Source organism: Echinops telfairi, unplaced genomic scaffold (assembly GCF_000313985.2).
Source record: "Echinops telfairi isolate 266 unplaced genomic scaffold, ASM31398v2 ScPeMD7_7457;HRSCAF=8495, whole genome shotgun sequence".
In the NCBI taxonomy this organism is placed as follows: domain Eukaryota; kingdom Metazoa; phylum Chordata; class Mammalia; order Afrosoricida; family Tenrecidae; genus Echinops; species Echinops telfairi.
Window position 1 is genome coordinate 22272405 of NW_022111357.1, and position 9908 is coordinate 22282312.

The 9908-nt window shown below is 52.1% G+C and overlaps 1 pseudogene; it reads left to right on the plus strand.

The window, feature by feature from the left end:
- Positions 1–3407: 3407 nt before the first annotated feature.
- LOC115872808 lies at positions 3408–3556 on the plus strand (annotated as a pseudogene).
- The last annotated feature ends 6352 nt before the right edge of the window (positions 3557–9908 follow it).

Sequence of the window (9908 nt, forward strand, 5' to 3'; positions counted from 1 at the left end):
AGGCCCCTTAGAGAGCCTAGTGGTTCTTGATTAAAAAAACGAAAGAAAGAAAGAAACATGAGTTTGAAATTTTGTTTCCAAGTAATCCTTCTAGACCCCATCTGTTTAAAAGCAGAACTATTCTTGAGGGGGGTGGAGCTGGGAGGTGGTGCTTAGCCCGGAAGGCCATCCTCAATGCCTGGGTGGACCCCCAGAGCACCTCCTTGGGACCCTAGGACTTCAAGGAGTGACATTTGAAGAGCACTCAGTCACCCTCTCTGGACAAGGTATAAAATGGAGGGATTATTAGTGGCTCCCAAACTTGTCAAGTTTCTGAGGGGATAATGCAAACCAAGGTCAGCCCGAGGCTGATGGGAGCCAGACAGACCTCCACTCTCCAGCCTTTCTGCCATTTCTGACACCAGCCGTCCTCCAATGGCGTTCTCTGCTTCTGGGCTTGAAAGTCCACTACGATGGCCCCATGGGCCCCAAGGCCAGGCACTGCAGTGAAATGGTTCATTAAGGAGGCAACAGGGTGCAAGTCAGGACCTGCATCATCCGGCTACAACTCAAGATCAGGACCAGGAAGCCTTCAGGCCCAGTCTCCCTTTTCCAGGGCAGGACAGCTCTCAGCTCCTGTTGGCCACACAGGCCTCCTCTCAGCCCCCTGAGGATAGGCTCCTCTGGGCCCTGCCCTCTGCCATCACTGGCTGCAGCTGGCTCTCCTGGACCTCTCACCGTCCTCCACAGACAGCCCATGACTTGTGGAATAGTTCTTTTGTGTGTGTGTGGAATAGTTCTTTTGTGTGTGTGTGGAATAGTTCTTGTAGGGGCTTCTTGGCTTCCTCTCTCCTTTCCTCTTCATTTTCCCTTCTGCTTCTCTGCATGCTCTTCCTATCTGACACCCCGTTATTGAGCCTCACTGACCTTTCTGACCCACTCTGCTCTCCACTGCTCCCTAACACCGCCCTGGTGTTGGTAAGACAGCGGGTCTCCTTAGCCCACCTCTGGGCCTTTGCATAGGCTGCTCTTCCCCCTCGGAGAGCCCTGACCTCTCCGTCCCTCTCATCCTTGTTGACCATCTGACCTCCTTGACTGATCTTGCCCAGCCTGCCCTGCCCTTGCCTCAACACCTGCAGGTTGGCTGTATAGATAGATAGACAGACAGACAACTCCTTGTCAATTTTAAGGCATGACCCTCCTCTCCCTGTGTGTGTGTGTGTGTGTGTGTGTGTGTGTGTGACAAACTGACCAATACCCTCTAGATAGGCCACCAACACTTCATTTGCATAGTCCCCAGCTTGCTCAGGAAATGCCAGGCAACCAGGACTACAGTAACAAGCACTCTAGGGGGAAACTCCTCAGGACTCAGGAGGAAGCGCCCGCTGTTTTCCCAAAGCACCAGGGCACCATGTGGCATATTTCACCGCTCCTGGGTGAAGAGTTGAGGGGCCTCTGCCCTTCGCTGTCCTCCGGTTTTCCCATGGCTACGCCCTCCTCACTCTTCGGCTCTCGTCGGAGTTCTCCTGTCTAAAGTCTGCTGCCCTCCCTGCCTGGGAGCCCAGAGCCCTCCTTGCTTCCTTCTCAGCATTTACGATGGTTGGCCATTGTTCTCTCTGTTTAATTAAGGACTGCCAGTTCACAAAGGCAGGGGCCCTGGTGGTGTAGTGGTTGCACGTTGGGCTGCTAACCTCAAGGTTAGCAGTTCGAAACCACCAGCTGCTCACGGGAGAAAGACGAGGCTCTGGGAAACCCACATGGGGCAGTTATACCCTGTCCTACCCTATAGGGTCGCTATGTGTCAGAATTGAGCTCACTAGGGCTGAGGCCTCCTCTCTCCTGCTCCCAGGTATAACCCCAGGGCTCACCCTGTATGGCTCAGAGAGGGAAGGCAAGTTGCTTGAGAAGGCAGAACCAGACAGGGACCCAGTCATCTAACTGTCTTCCAGTGGTCAGTCCCTGGCTGGAACGAAAATTGGGTCATCTGACAGTCCCCGGGGCCAGCTCTTGACTGAGGGCTAGAGGTCACTGTGCAGCGCAGGGAGGACAGGGCTTCTCAGCAGTGACCCCAGCCGTGGTGAGCTTTCAGCTGAGCAGCTGGAGGAAGGAATGCTTAGGATCCAAGGTGTGACGCAGTAAGGAAACTCATTCCAGGGCTGGGGACAAGTGAGGGGGGCCTTGGCCTCGGCTGAGCCAGACCGTTTAAGGAAATGGAGCCAAGAATGAATAGAGTGGTTAGATAATTGCCTTTACAATCTTGAGGGCAGGGATTATAAGCCCCATTTTCCTCAGAGAAGTAAGATGACTTGCACCGGTTCACAGGCTTATTATCACTAAGAACCCAGCCCAGCTCTAATGGAAAGAGCTGACCCACCATGCTCTCGACTCTCACCTGCAGTGCACAGAGAACCAAAGGTGGACTACAGGGTGGGCCGGCTCAGGCTGTGCTGCCCATACGTAGCGGCCCTCATCACTCCTCAGACCAACGGCTCCTTCTTTGGCTCAGAGGCTCCCTCTAATCTAGGGTTTGTGCCCCCAGTGGGTTGGTTATGGAAGCAAAGGGGGTGGGGGAGGAGAAGCAGGAAGTCCTGTATCTTGCTGTGGAGATAGAAGGATCAGGGGAAGAGAGAGGCCCTCACTCGGGACCTGCTGACCTCTGTAAGCAGGGAGTTTGACAATCTAGGAAGCAGTTGGAAGAATCCCACTTTAGAGTCCGACATGGCTGGGCATGTGTTACCTCCGTCGAGCTGTTTACCAGCCAGACCTTAGTGGGTGGGGCACCCCATCCCTGTCAGCCTCAGTCTCCACCACTGTCAAAGGGAGCCAGCTCTCACCAGCTCACAAGAACTCGTTTGTTAGATCTTCAGGAATTTTGTGAGCTAGTTGTTAAACACTTCCACCATTAAAAAAATTCAAGTACACCAATGTATGAGTTCATAAGTGACATTGAAACAAAAATAATAATTCAAAAGGAATCACTTCTTTGTTATTGTTAATGCACATCGCTATTTTCTATCCTGGTCAGGCCATATGCAGGGCAGAAAGACTATGTAGTGACATGTAATGGACCATTCTTGCCCCCACTCTGTTTGAAATTGATGTTGGTGGGACTGTTGACACCATGGAAATAGGCAAACACAGCAAATTAGGACTTTATTTATTGATTGTAATGGTTGATCGTCTAAATCAGTGATTCTCAAACTTCCTAATGCCCTGACCCTGTAATATAGTTCTTCATGTTGTGGTGACCCCTACCTATAAAATTATATTCATTGCTACTTCCTAACTGTAAATTTGCTACTGTTATGAATTGCCATGCAAATATCTGATATGCAGGATGTACTTTCATTGTTACAAATTGAACATAATTAAAGCATAGTGATGAATCTCAAAACAATATGTCATTATATATTGTGAAATATTTCTTTCTTTTTATGAGACAGAACTTTTTAATCAAGAACAAGGCGAGGTTTATCCATTGCACTCCAGATGTGCTGACCCCTGCGATTTCCCCAAGTGTGGGAAACTAGACCGCATAATTTGTGGTAGTGGGGGACTGCATTCATGCTCTCCCGATTTAAAAAGAAAAAAGTAATTATATATCAAGAAAGCAGCCCAGCCCAATTCCAGTCCGTAAGTCCCTCCTCTTGAGACTTATGTGGCCACATGCCAGGGTACAGAAGCAGGAAGGTCACAGGCCGGAGGGTGCAGTTGAGGAGGGTGCAGTCGAGGACCCACCATTCTCAGTGTCTCGTGTGGCCTGCTCGGGGGCCACCCCTTGGGGCAGAGAGGGAGTCCCCAGGCTTACAAGACCAGGGAGGTGTCATCAGGCTGTGACCCGATTGGCAGGTTGAACTTCAACCCAAGCCAGGAGTGTCTAGTTGGCATAAAATCATCTGACTACCACAGGCATAGAGGGGACTTCAAACCTGGGCACACCCCACTCATCCACCCACCTGTTCGCCTGCAAGCTAGGAGAGCGCCAACAATTTTAAGTGGTAATGCATAAAGCCCAAATCAATATATCCCCAGACATGTAAAAAACTGCAATTTCTGTAATTCAGAGTCTATAACAAAGCTTCCGTGGGTCATGTTGTCAGCCTTCCGGGCGTAACCCTAAAACAGATCCTGACAAGCTGCTGTGGACGTGTGGTATCCTTAAGCATGTCAGGGGAGGACTGTGCCCCTGCTGGGTCCTCAGGGGCTGGGAAATATTTATTTCTAATGACAAATAAATGAAATTGTGTCTTGAAGCATGGTGTAGCATGGATAACAGTCTTCAGTCCAGGCACTCGAATGTGGGCATATCTGCATGTGGGCAGACCCACCTGGAGACAGACAGAGGAGCGGTGTCTGGGTTCCTAAAACTGTAGGAAATATGTGTTTTCCGATGATCTTAAGCGACCCCTGTGAAAGGGTTGTTCGACCCCCAAAGGGGGGTTGAGAACCGCTGCTCTAGATCTAAGAACGCGATGGATAAGACGAGTATAGGCAGATTGAATTTAAAAGTGGGTTGTGCTTGTAGCCTTACACTGTGAATTGCAAAATCATGGAGGAAATACTCTGAGTACTTGAGAATTATTATCCGACTCAGCAAGGAAGCCACTCGTGTGTCACGGAGGAGTGGGTGAAGCGCCAAGGAGCATCTCCATCGCTCACTTGCATCCCGAGCTTCACCAAGGCATTGTCCTGGTGGAGGCCTTCTGCACGGAGAGGGCGTTGTTCAGTGTCTAACAGGTGGTGGTGTCGGGGAGCGGCAGCCCCCATCAGCGGCTCTAGCTCCAAGTCGTGTCCAATTCACTGGCCATCTAGAGACAAAGCAGCACCCTGGCTGGGTAACCACAACCTCAAGGCCAGTGTTCCTAGTCCCTTGGGCTTCTTACCGCAAAGTCAGCAGTTTGAAACCACCAGCCGCTCAGAGGAAGAAAGAAGAGGCTTTCTACGTATTGGCTCCCTGGCTGTGAGTCTTTTGTTTTTGTTTTGATTTCAATCTGATTCTGGAGCCAACATCCTGGACCTGGGACACAAGATCACGCAGGCGCCGGGGCCTTGAAAGAATATATCTAGGGCAGTTGGCGAAGGGACAATGTTGGCCCAGCTTTCTCTGCTTCTCCCCCTATCACTCCATCTCCAGCTCTGCCACACACCAGGCAGAACTCAGCTAGGACGGAGGACCAAACCAAGCCAAACTCGCGGCCATGGGGTCCATGACTCTTAGTGACCCTGCAGGACAGGGTAGAACTGCCCCCCTGAGCTTCCGAAACTGTAACTCTTTGGTAAGCCCCGTGCTTCTTTCGAGGAGTGGCTGGTGGTTTCAAACTTCTGACCTTGTAGTCATCCACCCAACCTGTAATCACTATGCTAACAGGACTCAGGACAGAATGAAAAAGCATGTCCCAAGGGCCCAGGGTGCCCCGCTAGCATCCGTCTGACTGGTTCAGTCTGGTCTGTGCCTAGCCCTGGCCTCCAGGGGGCAGAGTGACTCCACGGAAGGAAGACCTCACTGTGTAGTCAATGCCACCCCCTCCCCAAGCCCGCATGCCTGACTTGCCCTGGAATGGCCGCTCCAGGTGCTTGGAATAGTCTTGAGACTCTATGTGTGCCAGGCCCTCTCCTGGGCATTCTGGCACCTGCTAACTATTTAGCCCTCAGCAAGGTCTTATCCTTGCTTGAATCTCAGGCCATCAGATAGCCCTCTCATTACCCTCCTCTTGCAGCTTCTACATTCCTCCCTTGGACCCAGGGCTCCCTGCTTCTCACACCGTAACGATTTCAGCTCCTGGATTGCTGCGATGCCCTCCAACCTCTCCGACACGACCCCTGTTGCAACGTTGGACGTTTTCAGTGGTCACGTGGGGGATGCTGCCAACATCCTGGCCCCTTGGTTCCTGACCTTCTCTCTTCTCGCCCATCTTCGCTTCTATACTCAGTCCCTTGACACTGACAGCAGCAGCCTTGCCATCACCTGATGTTTAAATTCCTCAAATTCCAGCTGGCACTTCCTGTCTTCCTAGGCCCCTTCCTCTAGGATCCTTAGTCTAACAATTCCTGTCCTCCACCCCAACAGTACTGCATTGGTCCGACCTATGACCTTTGCACTCCCCATCCCCACCATGGCCTGATGCACTCCGTATCCGGGGGTTCTCTTTGGCCCCAAGAGCCATTGCTATCGTCACTGCCTTGCATTCACTGCCACAGTGCTCTGAACCTCGTCTACTTCATTATGGCCACCAAGCAAGGCTTTCCAGACCCCCAAACCTATATCCCCACCTCCCAGACGCTGTTGGTTCAGCATTGGACTGCTAACAACTTGGTCAGCAGTTCGAATCCATCAGCCATTCTGCAGGCGAAAACAGAGGCTGTATGCTCCTGAAAACCCTCTATAGGTTTGCTATGAGTCAGAATCGGCTCGATGGCAGGGGCTTGGCTTTTGGTTAAGTACCTCCCTAACTTCAGATTCAGGTATCAACTGCCTGCTTGATGTCAAAGAGGCAAACAGAATCTCGATTTTCCCCTCCCTCAAACCTGACCCTCCTATAGTCCACCCCTCTCCCTCAGCAGCACCTCAGAGTCCTCCCTGAGCCCCACTTTCTCTCATGCCCACAGCCTAACAGCCCTACCAGGTTCATCCTCAAACTATGTTGAGATTGCAATTCTCACCACCTACCATCCTGTTCCAGGCCCCCACCCTCTCTCTCCAGGCTTTTGATAACTGTCTCCAAACTGTCTCCTGAGTCTACACTTGCCCTCTCCCCGCCCCCACAGCACTCTCCAGGGTAAACAGAGCAATACTTCCAGACGTCAGGTCTCGTCACTTCTTATCTCAGACAAGGCAAGGGCTTTCATCCCATCAAGGGCGAAGGTCACGTCCTTCTCATGCCCACCAAGGACCTTCTCTCCTCTGCCTCTGCCTCTCAGCCTCGCTCTTGCTTCTTGACGATGGCCGTCATCCCCAGCCTCAGGGTCTTTGCTCTGGCTGTCCTCTTTCTGCCAGGGAAAGCTCTTCCCCCAGTGAGCCACGGGGCTCTGCTCCCTCACCTGCCGTCTTCTCCGGCGACTTTCCCTGACCACCCCTCTTTTTAAGTTGAGGGAAGGGATTGCATGCATACAGGAAAGTGTGTGGAAACGCTAGCCTTTGCACTTCATGGTTTCTGGAAACACTGGCCTCTATTTGTGCATTGCATTGGGCACATCTGCTGCAAAGCCCTCGTGAAAGTATTAAAAAGCCAAGATGGCACTTTCAGGACCAACGTGCACATGGCTCAAGCCATGGTGTTTCTAATCGCTTCCTACGCACCGGTAGCTGGACAGCGAGTGAGGAAGACCAGGGAAGAATGCACGCCCTTGGCTGAGGGTGCTGGGGAATTTGCATAGTGACTCTCCCACAGACTGTGAGAATCTGTCTTGGGAGAAGTACAGCCAGACTGCTCCTTAGAAAGGCGGTCAGGAGACTTCTTCTCCTGTCCTTTGGAGATGCTATCAGGAGGGGCAGCCCTGGCAGAAGGACATCGTGCTCAGTAAAGCGGAGGGTCCGAGACAAAGAGGAAGGCCCCCAACAAGACAGGTGGCCACGTGGCTGCCATGATAGGCTCAAACACAGCAAGGTGGTGAGGATGGTGCAGGACCAGCTGGCCTGTGCTCAGTTGCACATAGGGTCGCTCTCAGTGGGAGCCCATTGGGCGGGACCAAACAACAACATTGGAGCTTGTAAGGGTGGGGGGTTCCGTGGTAGAGTTCTTATTTCCCCTTCAGGAAACCTGGGTTTGGCTCCCAGCCGTGCCCTTCGTGCCCAGCCACCAGCCACCTGCCAGAGGAGGCTTGCATGTTGCTCTGATGGCGAGCAGGTTTCAACAGAGCTTCCAGACTCTAGAAAGGTGGGCTCGGAAGAAAGGCCCGGATGTCCACTTCCCCAGATCGGCCCGTGGAAACCTTCCAGGTCACGAGAGCCTGGTCCACAGCTGGTCGTGAGGATGGTGCGGGACGGGGTGGCGTTTTGTGTCTTTGGCATGGGGTTGGCTTGAGCTTGAAGGCTTCATCATCATCAACAGCTCCTCTGGGCACCTGCCCCCAGGTCTAGCCCGCCATCAGCCCCCAGGACACTTCCCAAGAGTCATTACGCATATGAATTCGATGCTCGTTGATGCATGGGTTGTTCTTGTCTTGGTTCAAATGGAATCATAAATAACATGTTCTTCTGTGCCCGATCACGGCTCTCCCCAGGGCTCCCTGGAACTTATCCCTGCTACATTTCCCCATGGCTCTGTCCCCTCTGACATATTACTTGAGTTCCACGGTTTGAGTGTCTAGCTTCCTCCAGGAGAACATCCGGGCCTTGAGAGCAAACCTTTCAGCCCATTTTGTTTGCTGTTCGACTCCCAGCCCATGTAGGCAGCCAGTCAACAGGTATTTGTTCAGTGACTAATGAACCCGCAGTTTCCCTTTGAGGACCCTGAGGCCCAGAAGCCCTAGGATTTACAGGAGAGACAGGGTTTGACTCCAAGACTGTGCTGTGCCCACTGCCTTACTCCTTCCCCTGTGTTAGAGCCAGCCCAGGTGCTGGGGCGTGGTCTGCCTGGCTGTTCCCACCTTTGCTGCCATAGCAGTGCCCAGGGACTCAGCCCTCTCTGGTGAAGGGGGCCGAGGACTGGGAACATTCCTCCCTATCAGAGATGCCTTCTGGGGATGGGAGCACTCCTCCTTATCAGAGATGCCATTCCCTGTTCCTGGCAGCCAGTCACTTCCTCTGTCACCTGCACACGTGGGGCATCATCTGGTACCTGACCAAACCTGGTAGGAGGGGACGGTTCTCTGTCCTTGGGCACAAGAGGGGTGAAATAGAATGTCTACCCTGCAGTGGTTGGCCATGTGGTTGAGCCTACTGCCTACTAATGAGGCGTAATTAGCCTAACCGACTCATCTGTATGTTGTGCCTGTGTTTCTGTATGTGTACCTGTGTGTTTACTATGGTGTATGGATACACACATGTCTGCGTGTTTGGTCCTGGGGTACTTTCCATACATGTATCTGCAGGTGTGATCAGGTGATGGGTTAGGTTAACCTCGTGTCCAGATGTGTAGGGATTGGAGATGACACAGGTTAGAGTTGACTGTGTGGGTTCTAAACTTGCCTCCGGTACTTACTAACTATGTTACTGTGGGCACGTTTTCTTTGAAGTACTGTACCTCAGCTTTCTCATCTGGAAAATGGGAAGAAGGACCTCTGTCCACTTTCTGGGGTGCTTTAGAGTAGTGCTGCTCACATCAGTAATAGGATCAGGCCCGTGCTAGGACTGTTTGTTACTGACCCATCTACGGAGATAGGTGCAGAAGCGGAAAGCTTAGAAGTGTCTGAAGCAATCTGAAGGTCCCGAACCCAAAGCACCACTGCCTAAGAGTCGGCTCTGGCTCAGAGTGACCCTCTATGCTGTCTTCTTGACGGAAGCAGACGGCCTCATCCTCCTGAAGAGCAGTTGGTGGGTTTGACTCATTAAACTCTCAGTTAGCAGCCAAGTGAGTTTACCATTGGGCTCCCAGGCCCTTTCAGAGTTCCTAACCCAGTGCTCACCGCCATCGAGCCGTTTCCCACTTTGCGCAACCCTGTAGGACAGACTAGAGCTGCCCCCTTGGGTGTCCCAGACTGCAAATCTTTATGGGAGCAGACAACTTTAGAGAGGCTGGTGGGCTTGAGCTGATGACCTTGTGATTAGCAGCCCAACGTGCAAAGTGAAACCTGTTTATTCTTGGCTACTACCCTAAAGGAAGATGTACATCCAGAGGGCTCCTTAGAGGCAAAGATGCCAAGACGTCACCTAACTTACTTTGGACATGTGGTCAGGAGAGACCAGTCCCTGGAGAAGGACATCCTGCTTGGTAAGGTGGAGGTGCAGTGAAAAAGAGGAAGGCCCTTGTGTTAGTCCGGGTAGACTAGAG